This window comes from Octopus bimaculoides, chromosome 16 (assembly GCF_046866305.1).
Source record: "Octopus bimaculoides isolate indiv1 chromosome 16, ASM4686630v1, whole genome shotgun sequence".
In the NCBI taxonomy this organism is placed as follows: domain Eukaryota; kingdom Metazoa; phylum Mollusca; class Cephalopoda; order Octopoda; family Octopodidae; genus Octopus; species Octopus bimaculoides.
In genome coordinates this window covers 36,905,656-36,928,155 of record NC_142943.1, presented here as the reverse complement: position 1 = coordinate 36,928,155, position 22,500 = coordinate 36,905,656, and the positions used below count along the sequence as shown (strand labels likewise).

At 33.8% G+C, this 22,500-nt stretch overlaps 1 non-coding gene across 2 annotated transcripts in view; it reads left to right on the top strand.

Moving 5' to 3' along the window:
- LOC106880643 (uncharacterized) overlaps window positions 1–22,500 on the top strand; it is a 194,380-nt gene that overhangs the window by 45,848 nt on the left and 126,032 nt on the right. For both annotated transcript variants that reach the window (XR_016244706.1, XR_016244707.1), the window contains exon 2: window positions 13,473–13,565. This is a non-coding gene — a transcript (uncharacterized LOC106880643). The remainder of the gene's footprint in view (window positions 1–13,472; window positions 13,566–22,500) is intronic.

The following is a 22,500-nucleotide window of genomic DNA, read 5'->3' as shown; positions in this document are numbered from 1 at the left end:
CATTCCTTCAGAATCAGATTCCGAAGAGTAAAGATATAGAAGAAACTTAAATAATATCTGTCACTCGTGTTTTAAACCACGTAAGTCAGCAGCTGGTCTTAACAGTTATCTATAGGCTCATCAACGGAGTGCTTGTGCTGTGTTACTGAGTGTGGTGTGAGTGTTGATGGGACGGCTATCATCTGTCAAGATGAAGCAATCATCATATAAATCTATATATACATATACACACACCATGGTGAACAAATCGTAGAGTTTCGATCTGCTATTTTCTTCTTACAAATATCAACTTGAGTTTGCTCTAACAATTGGTCTAATCAATGCAGAGCCGTTTCCTGCCTCATTGGTCTGAACACGTTTAGATATGACGGCTAAATTCCCGGTCGAAAGTAATACAAGTATAATTCAATTCTTCAAGAGAATGAGAGAGAGAGAGGGGAGGGGGGAAGGAACAATCTTGTTTACTTATGCTCTCTTAAGGCTGAATTTATTCTTGTAAAAACATGAAATTTCTAATAATTTATTCGCATATATTTTGTGTAGATCACTGCGAATGTTGTCTTTATTTCATTTTATCAAGGCATGCATTATTATGCCAATTATGTTACCCAGGTTAGCTGTGTTCTAATCTGTTCACACAATAACTAGATATAAGCTATTAATCTCTCCTCAGTTAGGTGTATCTTCTTTCTCTGATGAAGGTCTAAGGAGAGTGCAGACTAGACAGAGCATTCCTATTGTCTGCTCATTGTTAGATAAAACATTTTGCATGATAAATTTGTTTACTTTTCACAGCGAATGTTATATGTTTCTCTTAGAGCTACTGGTAACCTATAACCCAGTACAATCTTTCGTTTGATCGGACCGCCAACGACTAAACCGATAAGCCTACCAAATCTGCGCAATGAAGAGGATGGTTTTTCGTTTTACATCCTGCTTTGCAGGACGAAAAACAATAGCTGTCAAAGGGCGGCAGGGTGTTCTGCCATTCCTAACCTGGAACCTGGAACTAAGCGATTGCTAGTCATTATTTAGACATCTGTCTTGGAGAAGGAAAACTATGATGTAAAAACTACGACTTCATTTGCCTCCAGTAATGTTAACTATTCTTAGGCAAATGCATACGCTCTTAATGCAGTAAAAGTGGCCCATTTCCTCGTTTTGAAAAAGCTTCAGGTACAAACATTCCTTGGTTTTTAGCATCTTGGTTAATATCTCAAGTATGTCTTGCAGACAACGGTTGGCCGTACCTGAAAAGGGTAAAACACTCAATGAAAAATTTCATGATGGAACGAAGGTATGTCTTAGCGTTGGTGGTAAGCTCTCTGAACACCTGCTGCAAGATGCATCTGTCGATACTACATCCGTGCAAAGTGTGTACATCGCTAGCAGGCGTAAAAATTCACAACTGCACTGTTCATTTTTAAAAGAGCAAACAAGTTCTGGCATAACTCGAAGTGGCGTTGCACCTATTATGTATTTATTTATGTATGTATGTATGTATGTATGTATGTATGTATGCATGTATGTATGCATGTATGTATGTGTGTATGAATGTATGTAAATATATATGTATGCATAATGTATGTACATATGTGTATGTGTGTATATAGATACAAATATATATTCATACATACACCCACGTATATATGTACATACATACATACACACATACATATATACATGCATATATACATATATATATGCATATATGCATACAAACACACACACATACATATGTGTTTCAAATATTCCGTTTTGTTGGTAAGTGGAATATTCTTAAGCAACAAGCTTTTCGCTGATATACATACATACATACATACATACATACATACATATATATATATATATATATATATATATATATATATATATATATATATATATATATATATATATTTATATATATATATATATATATATATATATATATGTTTGTGGTGGTGGTGGTGGTGGTGGTGGTAGTAGTAGTAGTAGTAGTAGTAGTAGTAGTAGTAGTAGTAGTAGTAGTAGTTACAACAATAGTAGCTGTATGCGTGATAAGTAGTCGTAGCATCATCGATAAATACTATATCAAGCATCGTATATAAGGCTATAGAGAAAGTGAGCAATGACTTTTGAAGCATGAAATGATTTCAGGAATTCTATCAACCGTTCATGCTTCGTTTGCTTTTATTTCAGGACGACCGATTTTAATAATTGTCCATTTTGTTCATATATTTCGACTGTTCAATTTTCAGCAATCTATCGTCTCTTTCTGGTGCAATATATTTTCTACATTTACTCCTCTTACACTGGAATTACCTATCTCTTCCATCCCTCTGTTTCTCTGTCTGCCTCACTCGTTCCCTCTGATGCTATCTCTGCACACACACACACACACACACACACACACACACACACACACATATATATATATATATAGGGAGAATTCACAAAAAAACAACAAAAAAAACCCAAAAAACAACAGACGAAGACAGGTGGTGTAAACAACAAATGGATGTATTAGTTTAACGCTCGGGAATAGAGAAAGTCTTTGACGTTTCGAGCTACGCTCTTCAACTGAAAGGAACACAGAAAGAAATAAGGAGAGAAACAAATTCACACACTCAATTCACACACAAATTCACACACTCATGCACATGCGCACAGACACATATACACGCACACACACACACACACACACACACACACACACACACACACACACACACACACACACACACACACACGCAAACACACACAGAGAGTATAGTCTCAGTGAAGTATTGTGTGATGTTTAATGTTAAATCTGAAATTAGTTCAAAAGCCAATTAAAGATTTGTTGTAATTTGTATCGAAGTGACTTTCCAACTCTTGTACACATACGACATAACGTGCCTTTCTGTCTCTGTCTCTATCTGTCTCTCTTTCTACCACCCTCTCACCCTAACTCTATCTTCTCTCCCTGTCTCTTTCTCTCTCTCTCTCTTTTTACATTACTCTCTCTCTCTTTCTCTCTCTCTCTCTCTCTTTCTGTCTCTATCCATCGCTCTCTCACGCACACACTCACACGGTATTTTGTCTTCATTTGCACGTCAAGATTTTTTAACGTCGCCTTTTCTTTGATGGATTGTCTCTGTTTCTATGTCCGTTCCTCTCGCTCTTCTTTAATTCCTCTCTTTCATTCATTCTCTTTCCCTCTTTCATTTTATTGGTCTTCTATACCTTCGTTCAATATATTTTTTCATTCTGTTTTCTCACTATATGCTTGTCCCTTTGTGAAGCTCCCCCTTTCTATCCCCACCACCTCACATTATCATTTCTTCCCTCCTCCTCTTTGTCTTCTGATGATACCGATGCCTGTTTCTATGACAACACCGTTTAGTGTTACAGGCATTTAAATTCCTATTAATGTCTGTTGCTAAGGTAATAACACCTTCCTGGGTAAAGGGATATGTGAGTTGCTATAGTAACATGCAAAACTGCATCAAATCTGGCGCATGTCACGTTACTGTGAAAATTTGGGCCTTAGATCTTAGCAATCAGTGGCGACCGATTTGTATACTTATTAAACTCTTCATGAATGTCAGTAACTTGCATTCTCACGTTTAATTCTAAAACTTATGAAGCGACCCAATGGGAAATTCTCTTAGGTACACACTTGGCTTGCTGTCAAATCTCGCTCTTAGTATTACATATGCAAAATACACGTCACATAAAATGTAGACCTTATATAATCTAGTCCAGTGGTTCCCAAACTATGAGTCGCGACCCACTGATGGGTCGCGAACCGAATCCTAGTGGGTCGCAAAAAGTTATAGAATTACGCATTAGCTTTGATTAACTGCTGTCTATCGAGATAGTTCAAGACTCATGTTTTCAAATACCAGACTGGTGTTTTATCAAGCAGTAGGCTTTTTTAATTCTATTATTGAGTGTAGCAAGAAACAGGCTCATCCTTCTTACAGGTCTCAATGAAAATGTAACGTGAAATAAATTTGTTTCTTTCCTTAATGTCTTTACCCAGTAGAGTTAAGTGGGTCGCCATAAACTGGTGTCATAAATAGTGGGTCGCGTCTCTAAAAAGTTCGGGAACCACTGAGTCACTTCCAAAATGATGGATAGTGAACCCCCCCCCCCCCAAAAAAAAAAGAGGTCCTGAAGTGGATTCCTTTGATTGAGGCGGTGTAACAGGATGACTACAATCTAATGACTGACACAGTTAAAAGATAAATGATTATATACATACATACATACATACATAAACATACATACATCCATACATACATATATATATATATATATATATACATATATATATATATATATATATATATATATATATATATATATATATATATATATATATATATATATATATATATATATATATATATATATGTGTATATATTGACACTCAGGCTCACGAAGGATTTCCGCTTGTGTCCATGTTTAAAATTCCACTCCCATGATATGGGTATAAACGAGTCTAAAATTTTAAAGTAGAAAGCAGCGCGTAGTTTCTGCGAACTAAGCAGTCTGTGATAAGAATCGAACTCCTTCGCACACGCGTGCGCCCACACGAACACACATGTATGCACATACTTTTAAAACTTACATCGATATTGCGTGTTTATATGTGTTTACATACATACGTACATTAATACACATACACATATATATATATATGCATATATTCAATCATACACATATACATACATACGTGCATACATATATGCGTATATGTATGTATATATATATATATATATATATATATATATGCATGCGTGTGTGTGTACGCATGTGTGTGACTGAGTGTATGTGTACTTGTTTAGCATGTGATTTCCTCTGAGACTATGAGTTGCAGCTGAGACAATTACACCGAACAAATCTCATTTTGGACATTTTCGATACACAAAACACCAAACGTGTTAGATTATCTTTTTTAACACTTCATAATAGACGGAGGTTGTATTCAGGAATAAAACCAATTTTCAATGGAACTGTTTTCCTGTTTTTCATTAATATCTCTTCCAATATCTAGTTGTCCATTATTTATTATGTAGATGATATTTTATTGTTTTAAGTCAGTATTCTTCAAGCTATACTGGCGCACCACTACATCAAGGGCGTAGTTCTTGGAATTCAAGAGCGCACGGTTATTTAATACATTGCCAATACATCTGAGAGATCTACATGGAGTAGGGGTAGATGTTTCTAAGAAACAATTTGACTTCCTGCTATCGAAGGAACCTACATCGCGGCAAAAACTCAAAAGAGGGTAGTAATATCGAACACCTTCCTTCATCAAAAGCCAACCACATACGAATGGCCATTGGAAAGGTGATACCACTGACGGTGCTCTTGGATGGGCGCAGCCTTTGGGTGCTGGAACGCATAGAATGCGCATCAGTAATGCTTACTCTATTGCTGGTGGTGAAGTTGAAATTCCATATCTACATCTACCTACCTACCTACCTACCTACCTACCTACCTACCTACCTACCTACCTACATACCTACCTATCTATCTATCTATCTATCTATCTATCTATCTATCTATCTATCTATCTATCTATCTACTTTTAACAGTCGAGTATATATCTTAGCATTTCTATTAATTGATCGTTTGACAACTATTGTTGTTCTGTTTATGTCCTGGTAAGAAACAATTCAGCAAAAGACATAACGAAAGGGAAAATACCAGGCTTGAAATAGACAAGGTGGTGAGTTAAAAGACTAAACGTTCAATACCGTGCTCCAGCGTGGCCGCAGAGCAATAAATGTGACGTGTAAAAATGTAAAATCTCCATTCGGTCATGACTGACTATAGGATTGCGCCTAGAAAGTTACTCTCAGAGGATCAAATCTGGGCAAGTCTGTTTATGGAAGACCAGCAGTCGCCTATGCATACCAGCCTCTCTTCTCCAAGCCACTGATGTTATCCAAGGGAAATGCAAAGGCCGATACAACTTGGCACCAATGACGTCGCAGCTCATTTCTACAAATGTGAGAACCGGCGGAACGTGAAATAAGGTGTTTTGCTCAAGAACACAACGTCAGCCCGGTCAGGGAATCTACTTCATGATTGTTAGTCCGACGCTCTAACCAGTAAGCCATGCCCAAAATCTCTCCCACTTTGTTTCATTATATTTCTTTCTTTCTTTCTTTCTTTCTTTGTTTCTTTGTTTCTTTGTTTCTTTGTTTCTTTGTTTCTTTTTTTCTTTCTTTCTTTCTTTCTTTCTTTCTTTATCACATACGTTCGCTTTCTTAGTGGGAAGTGATTGTTTGCGTCTCCTCATGAGAACGATAAACAAATCGAACCTCAGTAATAGTCTTAAAGACATAATTCAATTGATTTCCTTAGCCAAACTGTCATATTACAGGGATGGAAAGAAACGAGTACCGATTTCCACGTGATAGTGGGGGACAAACACAGTGAGGCATACATATACATACATACATACATACATACATACATATATAAATGCATGGATATAAACACATGAGAGGATTCAACACAGTTTCCGTCTATTAAACTAACTCGCAAGGCATTACGCATACACACATACATACACACATACATACGCACATGCACACGCACACACATGATAAAAACATACATACGTGCACACATATATATATACATACACACATATATGCATACACACACTCATACATACAGACATATATACATACACACACTCATACATACATACTCATACTTACATACACATACATACACACAGACATACATACACACAAACACATACACATACATACATACATACACAAATACATACATATACATGTATGTGTATTCTATCGATATCTAATTTTTTCCTAGAACCTTATTCTCAGTGTGAATGTATATAAACGAAAGAATACACATTGCTCATATAAAATCCGTGTGCTCCTTTTTTTTTGTTTTCGTTTTTCCTTTTGAAGTCATTGAAAAGGGAAAATTCTGAGTGAAATAAAGGGAACGGTGACGTTTTTAGGGCTTGGTATGAAATGGTCAACGGAGAAAAAATTTTAATGGGCATCGGGGCCAGCAGGAACTGTCTAGCTACCACCTAACAACGGACCAAACTGCTCATAAACATTCGGAGCTGGACATTGATTATTTTCGTATTTCATAGCAGCATGCCGGTTCTCGATGATATATGTGCATGTATGTACATATATACACGCGCGCGCGCGCACGCACACATGCGCGTGCGGGAAAAAATACACACGCACGAGCACACAACTCTACACTAACAAACATGATACGAATTTATACATACAGACATCTATGGGTTTGCGTTTGAGTGTAATTATAAATATCTATCTGTATTCTTATATATATTTATACTACGTATGTATATATATATATATATATATATATATATATATATATATATAAACATAATTAAGGGATCAGCAAGCATTTGCTTCACCATATACCGAAGTTCAGAAATAGTAGCTAAAAAAGTTTGAGACTCCAACAGATCGCATTACTTGTAACTCACAAAGGCAAAAACAAGAACAAAAAACAATGAAAACTAACCATTTAAAGTTAATCATAGACGCGTTACTGGATTATGAATGATGAATTTCAATTTCCGTCATCGGTATGATATTCCAGTAGTACATTCGACTATGCTAGCAAACCGCGCAAGTATGAACGAGTGAATATCATGCCTCGACACAATCTGAAAGCATAACCGAACTTACCTCGGCCAGCCATTCCACTACTTCCTCCTCAAGAAATTACCATGTGCGTTACAAACAATACCGCAGAAGCTTTGCGTTTACTATCAGGGAGTGAATTATTATTACAAATTAAAAGGGTAAAGATTTATCAATTTATTAATTTATTAATAAATCAACAATTAATAATTTTTACCAAGCCCTTCGGTATGTAAGCACCATTAGCTGCTATTTCTGAACTTCGGTATATGGTGAAGCAAATGCTTGCTGATCCCTTAATTATGTTTATAAATGTATGGGAACTTTTAAATAAGTTCTCCACCGATAATGGTGCTTACATACCGAAGGGCTTGGTAAAAATTATTAATTGTTGATTTATTAATAAATTAATAAATTGATAAATCTTTACCCTTTTAATTTGTAATAATTATATATATATATATATATATATATATATATATATATATATATATATATATATATATATATATATATATATATATATATATATGTGTGTGTGTGTGTGTGTGTGTGTGTGTGTGTGTGTATATACATATATATATTCATATATATATTTATATCCATATATTAAAAAGTTATACATGTATGTTAAGTATATTGGTTTACGACACTTTGGTAGATCCTTATTGTTTCTGGCATTTATTTGTGGCAAATTCATAATGACAGGCGCGCGCGCGCGTCTTGCCTGGACAATGTCTACTTGTACCGGCGTTGTGAGCTTGAAGCATTTATTTGTATATCTTTAGTAGAAACTTGAAGTCATGTTCTGATGAAACATAAAGAATCTGTATGTATGCGCACATACATGTATCTATTTTTGTACGTATCTCTCTATTCATCAATCTGTCTATCTTTATATTTGTGGTTGTCGTCATATCACTTGACAATTAGTTTCAGTTTGTTTATGTCCACGTGACTTGACAGTTCGGCAAAAAAAACCCCGATAGTATAAGATACCGGGATCGATATGATCGAATAAAACCTTCAAACCTAAGAGAAATACATATACATATATACACAAAAGACATATGCACCCGCGTGCACCAACACACGTACACACACACGAATAGACTCACAAACACACACACATACAATATTATAGGCTATTCATTTATTGATTTCAGCTAGTGTCTATTTCCGATTACTTACTCATTCCGCGGTGGTACTCCAGCATGACTGCAGCCGCATGACCGAGTAAAAGAATTAAAGAATACCGACATTATTTACAATACACCTTTGTGAAATACAAAATAAACTCAGAGTGATATTCCAACCACATCTACTTGGTATAAGAACACGGAACCTACGAATATTAATTTCGTTTAATTACTTAATTTTTCTTAACTACTTTCATCACATCTTAAACAAAAGTCTTGGTGTTAATTATTTTATTTTTTATTGTATTCTTTTATTTTGCAATTTTTAGTAACTAAACTAGGACCATGCTGGAACAGTTTTTCAAATTTGTCATTCATAACTTCGACCTTAGTTGCCTCAATGTTTAGTCTTATTGTGAGTGACTTAACGAGATTGCCGAAAAATACACGTACTTATTAACATATTTAAAAAGAAATTTTTAACCACGTAATAACTATTACGTCCCCCTATCTCAGGTCATGGGCGCTTCTCTCTCCCTCTGTCTCTGTTTCCGTCTTTTACTTTCTCTGTTTTTTTTCTTTGTCCATCTTTCTGTCTCACTCTTCGCCTTATCCTCCTTTTCTCTCTCTCCTTTTTCTTTCTCTCTCTTGTACTGTATTTCCCTTCAACTAATCATGTGAAAGCAATTCATTTACGTTTTCTCTACCTCACATCACGGATACTTCCCTCTCCCTTTTTATTTCTATCCCTCTTTTTGTCTCTCATTCTTTTTATGTCACCCTCTTTTTTTTCTCCCTCTTCTTCTCTAATCACGTGGAAGCGTTACCGACGGGCTAAGTTTCGGACTGACAAGCAGAATTATCATAAGATTCCAGACGCCAATTTGATAATTACAAAGTTATTTGACTGAATTCTTCATTACTTTCAAATTAACAAAAGCAAAGTCTTTGTTATTCCGCAGAAATATTGTAACAAATGTGTTAAACAATGAAAATCAAAATTGGTTTGGGTGGAATTTGAACGATTACAGCATAACAGTCGATCCGATGTTCTGGCGTTTCCGCATATTGGCTGCCTAACTATTCATTTTACATATTATTCAAAATTCTTTCAATAGTAATTTTGCATTGTTTCGTAGTCGTCAATGTGTTATGTCTTCCGGATTACGTGTTACCATGAAGAAGTTACAACTGAAATAAACTTTCAGTCTAAAATTACTGGCATGAAATTAATGAAAGGACAACGGAAATTAAACAATGTGTCTACTTAAGAATATGTAATTCCCTTTATCACAGCTTTGCTTCAATCACTGTTGTTATGAAATGAAAGATGTCTTTACAATTTTAATTCAAATATTTCAAGCCGGAACATCGCTTCAGTAATATAACATGCAAAGAGCAATCACAGATGTCGCATGTTCATTTGATACTATCTTGAATTAATGATAATTTTGATCAACATGTGTACGTTTTTTTCTAACTATATATATGTTCTATGTTTTTAATTTAGTGTTAATTTTGACGGGTCACCTGCTTGGAAGCAAGGCTATGAAAGAAGGTATCCTGTTTTGTTCAGAATCCTTTAAATCCTAAGAAAGCCTTGCAGATATCTATAGTCCTAGATCTCGTGGTCATTTGTAGTATATGGATTAAGGAGTTGCGTTCTCTCATCAACAACCCAATTTCAATCATACATTGCTCCAGACGGGATTATACGCATCCTGTTGCTTCAATAAATGTATGAAGCTGAAAGTGTATCTTGGGTACAGAATTTGTATATATGTATGTATATATGTATGTATGTATGTATGTATGTATGTATGTATGTATGTATGTGCAGATTTGTATATTTTATGTATGTATTCTCATGCATATAGTTGCATATCTAGACATGCTTTTTTATTTGGTCCATGCTTGTGAATGTATGCGTAACTGGAAGAACAAATCCATATTTACTTGAGTAAGTACGAGAGCCTCTGTACACACTACTAATACACAGGTACGCCATCCCTGACTCTACCTTGGTGCCTTTGTTATTTAAATACCTTGATTCGATCGGATCCGGAAAATTTTATAATTACAAAATTTTTTATGATTTTTTTTTAAACATAGAATTGCTAGGAGGGTCCATCTGAGTAAAATAGGAACCAAAGGGGTCCATAAGTGAAAGGGGGTTGAGAAAGATTGATCTACATTATCAAATGCTTAATCAGACAAAACTATGATGAAGCCATTCATCTTATCTCGTCTCTTTATCTAATACGAGTTAGTCTCTGTAGTATGTCCTTTATTCAAAACATGGTAGAGCGTGATTTGCCAATTGGCAGCTTCATATTCAAGGTGATTTGCCTACTATTTGTTGCTGGATCACGTACTGTGTTGTGGCTCCTTCTCGTGTTCGTTTTATCTTAGCTTGGATTAGACATTGGCATTATTGAAACTAATGAAAAGAAGAAGGAGGAGGAGAATCCATCAGTACAGTCGTATAATCACTGAGCCAATCGACCTCTTTTCACTGTTGATTCTGTATCCTTTCGTCTGTTGGCTAAAAACAAATATAAACCGAGGCGCCAGTTCTTATAGAAATCTCTAAAGTTTTTCCTCAAGGGACAAACTCGATCCTAATATCTATCAGTCAGAACGACTCGTTGATGAATATCTACCTTTTTCTTCGTTTATTTATTTATTTATTTTAACTATGCGTGTAGTTGAAGCGATATCAACCGGAGAGAATGAGATACGAGGATTATATAATTAGCTTGACTTATCACCGCGTCTCTAGCTATTTCGCTTTGAGTGTTGTAAATATTTCACGAAATAACTTCCGCTCTAAGTTTTCCATCGTGTACTTTTACGTTAACAGACATAACACAAAACAGTCGCCATTTTAAACTCCCTCTAATTAGCTCTCTTATTTCTACTATATGTGATTCATCTTTACTATATATATAACAGTTATCTATCATTTTCATTCCTTGTCTTTTCCTTTTTCTCTTTTCATTCTTTCATTTCTTGCTTTTTCTTTCTTTGTTTAATTCATTCACTCATTAATTTACGTCAAGCCTTCTTAATTTATTTAGATTTGTTTTAATTTTTGACTGGTTTCGTTTTCCTTTGAGTGTTGTAAATATTTCACGAAATAAGCTTCTCTCACATATTTTTTACTCAAAAACACGCACAAACTTATGCATACATGCACACATAAATACATACATACATACATACATACATAAATGCATACATACATACATACATCACTGGCACTCCGTCTTTTACTAGACGATTGTTTCAGTTGATACGATCAAGAACAGCCTGTTCGTGATATTAACCTGGAAGTGGTTGAGCACTTCGTAGACACGTGTACCGTTAACGTAGTTTTCAGGAAGAATCAGTGTGACACAGAATGTGACAAGGCTGGCCCATTTGAATTACAGGTACTACTCATTTTTGCCAGCTGAGTGGATTGGATCAGTGTAAAATAAAATGCATTGCCTAAGGACACAACGCGTACAGGGAATCGAACTCACGACCTTACGTTCGTGAGCCGAATACCCGGACCACTAAGCCACACCTTCACTACATACATACATACATACATACATACATACATACATACATGGTTTTGTGAGTAAATGACTGAGAGAAAACACACACATACACGTTGCGATTTAATTTTTAAAATGAAGAGCAAGCAACAAATATGTAGAACTTCATATGTAGTCCCGTATATCTAAATGAAAACACCGAGGACGACTCGACTTATAGCTCAAGTATCATTTGGTTGAAATCTACTGCTAGGTAACTCAGAGAGTACATGTAGAAAAGAAAACATAGCAGGATGGATTGTCTATAAAATATCTTGTTATATCGCCCTACGCATATTTCTTTAACAAAAGATGATGATCGATTATGTAAATTATATAATACAATTGCATAATTAAATCTTCAGAGATGCATAAATTTTGTTCTGAATGTTACAGGAATATTGACAGTGGTATCTACGTGGTTCCACCGCAATTTTGCTAAATTAGGTTAAGAAGATAGCTATATATCTACTCTGCTCAGAGACGCTTTGGCAGCACAAAATTTCGTTTCTGTGCTCTTATCTACGGGGCATGCAGCAACTAATAACAAATATATAAGTTCATGCTTTAACCATATCTAATGCAAAATTTTGTAAAGCTTTGCCATTCAATATATGCAAATCCATGAAAATAAGTGTAAGGATGGAAAACTTCTCTGAATGGGTATGTTTGACGTAAAGATAGCGGTGCTGCACACTGAAGCCAATAATTGACAGTAAAACAAATTAGTATTTTTGATATGTATGTGTAAAAACCTGTATGTATGTATGTCGGTATCCTACATGAATGGGTATATATATATACATGTATATGTTGCATTGTGTGTGTGTTTGTGTGCGTTCCTGTGTATGATTGTAGATGCATGCAGAGAATATCTCAGTCAAACTATACTTTATATTATAAAAGAAAACCCATTAAATGTGAGGTCAACTGTTGGTGTCAGTAGCACACCATTTGACGCAAATGTTCGCTTACATCATAGACAAAAAGAAAAATCTTTTACTCTTTGAGATTCATTGTTTTTTTTTATTTATTTTAGTGTATAATGTGTTACATACATATTATCTAACGAGGTATTTCTTATTATTTTATAGGGAACTAACTGTTTGCAGGAGGCCCGTTTGTCCACCACAATTCACGGCGTAGTATCCTATTGATATTTGATATATCAGCCGAAATATTTGAAGGTAGGACCTTTAATTTGGTTTGCATAGTTTTCTTTGTCTTTGTGTCTTTTTTCATATATATATATATATATATATATATATAGATGAACATACATATGCATTCTATACGCATATATATATTATATGCATATATATATTGTGTGTGTGCGTACATATATATATATATATATATATATATATATATATATATATATATATATATATATATATATATATGCAAACACACACATACTGTGAGCGCAGTCCGTTCTAGTGTCCTGTTCATTTACTAGATTCGTATATGAGTAATTGAAATACACAGAAAAGGGGTAATCCACTCCAAGCTACACGAAATGCGTACATAAACGTTAACGGAAGGATTCTGCATGCTTTACCAACCATGTATATGCGTGCGGGCTCTGCTCGGAGTCCCTTGCTCAAATTTCACCTCGTTATGCGAGTTTAGTTTTCTTCGGAAAAACCGTTCGTTATTCAGTTTGTTCGTTTAGAGTACCATTCGTATGTCACCGTTATAATGCAAACATGAATTCTTGCATATACAATTTACAGTTCCGTTGCGATAAAATCGACAAAGAAAAAAAATTACTGCATCCAGTGAAAGATAAATATCATTTAATGTACAATATATTAAAATAAGACCTATTAGTAGTTTGCTTGTAGTTAAGACACGTGGTTGGGTTGGTTTTATAACGCGCTTTGTGTCTCCGTGCTCAGTTTGTGGATCATGGTGTGTAGATGTGTGATGGTGTGTGAATATAAAAATAATATTTAAAAAAAACGAATAAATAGACCTATGTTCTATAAATGTTAATCTTATTCTTCAGTTTCTATTGAAAATGATGGTGAGGGTGGAAAGGTAGATGCATCCTCAGTGTATATTAGTTGAAAAGTGGGTGAATGATTCGAGTATAGCTCTAGTTACTAGGCCTGCACTGTGCTAACGTATTTTGGCTGAAGAGAACAGATGTAAAAGAGCCGCCTCCCTGCAGTGCTTTTGATTTTCGGGATAATACAAAATCGATGGTGTTCTTCGATAGCCTCTGATTAGTACTATCGTATTTAAAGGATTTTGCATTCAGTTTTCTTGTAAATGGTTATTCCTTATTGCTTTCGTATATATATATATGCACATATCCTCTGCCCTTTGTTTTTGTATAGTCCTAAATATTTTCTTCAACCCTTGTAACCAACGGAGAAAATATTTTAATGTGCGAGCTTGGAGACTTTCATAGCATTGTTTCATTATATTAAAGATTAGAATTATGTCTTCCACAGTTAATCTTGCTGAAAACGTAACAGGCAAAATGGATTCATTTATCATTTCAGATTTCAATTATTTCTCCAACGTTGCTCCAGAGTGAAGCTTATTTTAAATCGCGATATACGAACACATATCGCTATAGAGAAATAAAATTATAAATGATTTAGCGCATAGAGTTTCTTTTTCTCCGGTTTCTGAGAATACGTGGAGATACAAAATAAGTTTTATTTTTATATTTTTAGCTATCTAGGTATCGATAACATATGTACTAATAACATGCAGAAATCGAATCAATCTACAATATTAACTTTCCCTTCATGAAAAAAATTGTCAAACTTATTCCAGTCAACAAAAGACCTCCCAAACTATTGAAATAGTAGCAGGATAGCAAAGAATGATGGAATACACATTGGTTTGTGGTTTTTGTGGTAGATGAAAATTCTATCACTAGAATTATATTGTTATTATTATTATTATTATTATTATTATTATTATTATTATTATTATTATTATTATTATTATTATTATTATTATTATTATTATTATTATTATTTTATGTTTGACTTTTGTTTTGCATTTGTACAAGTTGGATCCAAGTCTCACCCAGAGACCTCAAGAGACAAGTTAGAAGTTCATGTAGGTGTTATGCCTAGGGTACCATATATTTGGATTTGTACAGTTCTGTTCAAGTGAATGTTTAAGAAACCATAAGAAAATTATGTTTGCTTTAAAATTTGAGATCACATAGACAGTATTTTACGTAGGATATGGGCAGTTCCCATGAGCACTATCTTTTGAACTTCAGCCATTTTGGGGGTTTCCTGGAATCTGATCTAGGTAGTAATCAGCCCGTTTCGTTGTCATTCCCAGGGCACCTATGACAATAGGTATTGTTTTCGTCTTCAGATTCCACATTTTGCTAATTTCTATTTCAAGATCTTTATATTTGCTCAGTTTTTGGTAGGTCTTGACAGATACGTTTATATCGATTGGGACAGTCATATCAATGAGGAGGCATGATTTTTGTCTGAAATCTTTCAGTATGATGTCTGGCCTATTTGCGTCTATCTTTCTGTCAGTTTGAATGGTACTGGGGGTGGTTTGTGTTCCCACCAGTTTTTATCATGGGACAAGTCCAGGTTTTTGTATATTACCCAGTGAATATATTGTGCAGCTCTATCATGCCTGTTGAGATACTCTGTAGGCGCAAGCAGACTGCACATGGAGACAACATGATCGATGGTCTCATTTTGTTGTTGGCATATACGACATAATGGGGAGCTGCCGTTCTTTAATATGTTGGCCTGGTAGTTCTTTGTAGGTAGGCATTGATCTTATTATTATTATTATTATTATTATTATTATTATTATTATTATTATTATTATTATTATTATTATTATTATCATTATTATTATCATTATTATTATTATTATTATTATTATTATTATTATTATTATTATTATTATGAGGGCGGCAAGCTGGAAGAATCGTTACCGCGTTGGACAAAACGCTTAACAATATTTTGTCGGTTTTATCTTCTGAGTTCAAATGCTACCAGCAACCACAATACCTTTCATCCTCTCGGGGTCGATAAGATAAGTAGCTGTTGATGACTGGGGCTAATGTAATTGCCGTATCTCCTCCAAGATTACTAGCATTGAGCCAAAATTTGAAAGCAGTATTATTATTATTATTATTATTGTTATTATTATTATTATTATTGTTATTATTATTATTATTGTTATTATTATTATTATTATTATTATTATTATTGTTATTATTATTATTATTATTATTATTTTATGTTTGACTTTTGTTTTGCATTTGTACAAGTTGGATCCAAGTCTCACCCAGAGACCTCAAGAGACAACAATATTATTATTGTTATTATTATTATTATTGTTATTATTATTATTATTGTTATTATTATTATTATTATTATTATTATTATTATTATTATTATTATTATTATTAGTTTTCAGTTTTATAGATCCTCTTACTTTTTTCTTTTGGCTCATCCTTATCGTGATAGCGGACAAGGTTTATTTCACAGATAATTTCATTTATACATTATTTTCTAACAATATGGTAATCTACAAAATAATTTAGGAGCTTAAACACGTTCTTATCTAGGGTTTCAAAACATACATGCAGACGCACATACACACACATACACACAGACACACACAGACACACACACACTCACACACACACACACACACACACACACACACACACACACACACACACACACAAGTATGTGTAAGTATCTACATATATTTATATGAAAGTATATACTTATATATATATATATATATATATATATATATATATATATATATATATATATATATATATATATATACATATATATATATACAGTGAAAGAGGGAGAGAGAGAGAGAGAGAGAGAGAGAGAGAGAGAGAGAGAGAGAGAGAGAGAGAGACAGACAGAGAATGAAAAAGAGAGAAAGAGGAGGAAGAGAGAACGCAGGAGATGATATGAAGCTGGAAATTTCATCATTAAATATTAGCTGAACTTGTGGTACGCTACAAGTTTGATTTTCAGGTGTTTTATATATATATATATATATATATATATATATATATATATATATATATATATATATATATATACATGCATACATACATATATTTATATCTATGTTTTCATATAAAAGTTATATAGGCTTCATTATTCTCGATATCTTTCATCCTTTCGGGATCGATTAAACAAGTACCAGTCATGCACTTAATCACTCCCCGCAAGTTTCAGGCCTTGTGCCTATTGTAGAAAAGATTCGCATATACATAGGTATCTGAATTTACATATATGCATAAATACACAGACACACACACATACTCATACACACGCACGCACGCACATACATGCACACATATACACGAACACACATATACACGAACACACATATACACATATATATGAGTGAGTGGACGAACGAAAGAGATTTCTCTGAGAAGCCTGCGAAACTTTAAGTCGCATAGCGCCAGATCAAGGTATTCTAAACAATGATAATTATGATGATGATGATGATGATGATAATAATGATAATTATCATTATAATTATCATTATCATTATTATTATAATTATAATTATAATAACAATAATAATAATAATGTCTATATATATATACACACACACTCATATATATATACGCACGTACATACAGACACACGTGTAGATAGATAAATTGATAGATATATATGTAGCCAGAATACGTGCATTCATATATATATACAAATATAGAAATATATATTGTATACGATGTGTGTACATATGTATATATATATATATATATATATATATATATATATATATATATATATATATATATATATATATATATATACGTGCGTGTTTGTATTTACATGAACAACATATCTTGTTTTCTTTTTTTTCGTTAATGCTAGAGTACAGCAAGATGTACCCTTTTCATTCTCAGCACGTTGTTTGTCAATTAGTGTAAATCCAGATCTTTCTACTTTGGACATGTTTCGTCATTCAGTTGGATTAAATGCACAATATGCATGTAACATCATTTCCTCCATGATCATCAAGCATGATTGATTTTAGGCATTATCTGCTATACTACATAACTACACTTTAGGAAAAGAAAATCTTTACACAGACATACATGCACACACACAATTGTGTGTGTGTGTGTATATATATATATATATATATATATATATATATATATATATATATATATGATGGTATATGTAAAACTTAAAATTTCCCGTTATTTTTATTTTGTTCTTTCAAATGATAAGTTGAAGGCTTAAAAAATTACGTAAGGCAAAAAGACGGTAATAAAACGAGGTAAGATAGGTGGATTAAGACCTACACACACATACACAGACACAGACACACACACACACACACAAACACAAACACACAAACACACATACACACACTCACTCACACATATACAAACACATATATACACACACACACCTCTAATCACTTTCACAAATAACACACAAAAAGACGGAAGAACATCTAATTTTAATATGGACGGTTTTCCCAATAAGATGCAAGTATTTATTTATTCAATATTTCTTTAAAAGTTCATTTTATTTTCATTTATTTTTGAGATTTTTTCAGTTAACTTTTTTGTGTTCTTTCTACATTTTTCTCTTACGTGATAGTTTCCTCCAAAATACACACCCTTTTGTGGCTGTGTGGTAACAAGCTTTCTTCTCAATTATATGGTTCCGGGTTCAGTCCCACTGTGTGGCACTTTGGGCAAGGGTCTTCTGTTATAGTTTCGGGCTGACCAAAGCCTTATGAGTGAATTTGTCTGTGTTTGTCCCCACCACCATCGTTTGACAACCGATGTTGGAGTGTTCACAACTCCGTAACTTAACGGTTCGGCAAACGTAACCGATAGAATATTTACTAGGCTTACAAAAATAAGTCTTGAAGTCGATTGCTTCGTCTAAAATCCCCTTAAGGCGAGGCTCCAGCACGGCTCCAGTCAAAACGATTGAAACTAGTATAAGAATAAAAGAAAAGGAATTTATTTTTGCAATTAATTCGCAAATGGTAAAATTAAGGTAATCTATTAGATGTGTGTAGGTATCTACACACATAGAGATTCTCTCTCACAGACACATACACACATTTATACATACGTAGACACACACGTATCTAAACAGGTGTGGTTGTATGGTTAAGAGGCTTGCGTTGCTATCACTTGGTTTCAGGTTCAATTCAACTGCGTGGCACCTTTGGCAAGTGTCTTCTACACCTCGTCAATAGTAGAAGAAATTTTGATTAAATCTGATAGATGGAAGCATAGTGTGTGTGTGTGTGTGTGTGGTGTTACTGTGTGAGTGAGTGCATATGTGTTTGCATACTTGTGTATTCGAATAAGATGCGAGTCAGCATTGTACAAGTTCATTATATACTTATGTGTATTTCTATACTTTCACTTTCATACATGTACGTTAGTGCCTTCATAAACACATACACACGTGGACATACACGAAGACACAGTCACACAGACGCATACTCATTATGTCTATTCATAATTAGAGCCATATATGCATATACAAATATATTTATTTACATACGTGTATTTATATATATATATATATATATATACAGAGAGAGAGAGAGAGAGAGAGAGAGAGAGAGAGAGAGAAGAGAGAGAGAGAGAGAGCGAGAGAGAGAGAGAGAGAGAGAGATAACCCATGCGTATAAGTATATATATATATATATATATATATATATATATATATATATATATATATATGTCTATGTGTGTGTGCGTGCGTGTGCATTTATTCAAATATGCGTCTTTATGATATGTGTTAGCATATGTATATGTGAATGAATCTGGATCGTTATCATGAAGCGTCCGTGGTGTTTCTGGGTTCTCCAGGGTCTTAAAGTTTTTCAATATCAGATCCTCTTGTCCCTTTGTGCCTGCTGAGATTGAACAATTCCCAGCTTGCATGTCAATAGCAGTAAATCACTGGTCCGTTATCTTTATCCAAAGCTTTTCCGTTATCCAAGCGTTATACGATTTTGTAGGAAGTAAACAGTCAATAACAATGTATGTAATCTTCACGAATCCACAAACACTTTCCACTTTACATGAAAGCAAGACAGACCAAATATGCATTCCCATCATCAGCTGTCAAACGGATATCACTGTGGTTTCGACACCTGGCTACTATTATTCAATATTGTGGTGTCAAGAGTATTAAAACACAAGCGTTGCCCGGGAAACCATAGTAATCAGCAGGAGAACAACTTTATGACGACACCTGCTTTTTACTAGAATCAACAACATAAAATTAAACAATTAGTTTTAACATATAATTACAAAATAGTAAGTATAAATCAAAGAACTCACACAGAAAAGGGAGTACGATCCTAAAGTTATAATGCAAAGGAACATATTAAAGGAAAAAAATCTATTCAACCACCAATATTGCACATAATGATATCAGCCGAAGGAACAGCAAACCAACACATACATACAGATACATAATGTATGTATGTATATATGTCTGTCTGTCTCTATGTATGTATGTATGTCTCATATTTTTTAATTATTATAAATCTTCCACTGAGGAGGGTGCCGGTTTCCAACAAAAATGCAAGGTTCCATCTTTAAGTTTTAGTTAAAACAGACAAATTCACATTTGGTACTTGGGGAAAGTCCTGTATGTATGTATGTATGTATGTGTGTATGTATGTATGTATGTATGTATGTATGTATGTATGTATGTATGTATACATTCCAATATGGCATGAAGTACACTCTGGAAACACCTCGAGTTGAGTAAATTTTAACTTTACTTCTAGCTACTCAACTGACCGCATATATCATAGGGGTCTCGTTTTTGTTCAACATTGCTTTGTTAAATAAACATTTTGTAGAAGGCGTTTGGTTACTAAAAGAAACAGAATTCTGAAGCGAGAAGACAAGCCAAACTCCATGTACTTTTGTTGTTTTCAAAGATCGTTTAGTGCAAAAGGTAGAGGCTTACAGCCTCCATTTTCTTTCTTTTTTGCCGATATTTTAATTGTTTCTTTCGAGGGAAGTTGTTGTTTTTTTCCATATCTATTTACTATTTATGTATTATTTTTTTTTTCGTTCATGGTCAATGAGTGAAAACGACCAACAAATAATACACTACCACGAATAACAAAACTAAAAAAAACACACACACAAACTACTATGATCAAATACAAAAGATTAGTTCTAGTTTTATTGTTATTTATATGTATTATTTATTTTCATTTTTATTCTTATTTTGCTTATTGTTTTTTATATATTTTTTCCACCTTATTTATAACAATTTATTGGTGATCCGATCTTTGATACGTCACTCGCGGCGATACCAAGACTGGCAAGGTTTGAAGAAGAGATGCTTATCCATGCATAGCACTTACACCAACCGCTGTGCCGCTGGTATTGTTTATGACCGCGCAATAACAACAACAACAACAACAATAGCTACTACTACTGCTACTACTGGTAGTATTTCCGGCTGCTACTCGCTCGATTGCTACTAGTATTACTAACATAAATTGTACATTTTCTGTTACTTACTTCACCCACCCACAGTGACAAAAATTAGTGAATAAAAAAAAAAGACAAACAAAAAACCTCAAAAAGAGCAAAAAGCAAAAACAAACTGAAAACAATATTATAAAACAAAAAAAAAAAGAAGTAATGATAGTCATAACTATTCTCACCTTTGTTGTATAATATCCAACTTAATTTAAATTCACAGATACAACCACTCTCACACCGTACCAACCGATATATACACGCATGTATACACACACACACACACACACACACACACACACACACACATATATATATATATATATATATATATATATGTATGTACTCATACGTACCAATCGACACACACACATACCCAGGTGACCTCTACTATCTACTATTATTATGTATAAACACCTGTAAGTGATTCAGTACAATTGTTAATTACTAAAGTCTATGATTTACTCTGAAAAATATGTTGTGTATTTGTATCATTTCATTTTGTATATATGTTTGTATGTTTGTATATACACACTGTACCGGTATGAATACGTGCATATTTGTTTTTAATTATTAGTATTTTTCATTGAAGAAGGGAGTTGCATACTAGCAAAGAA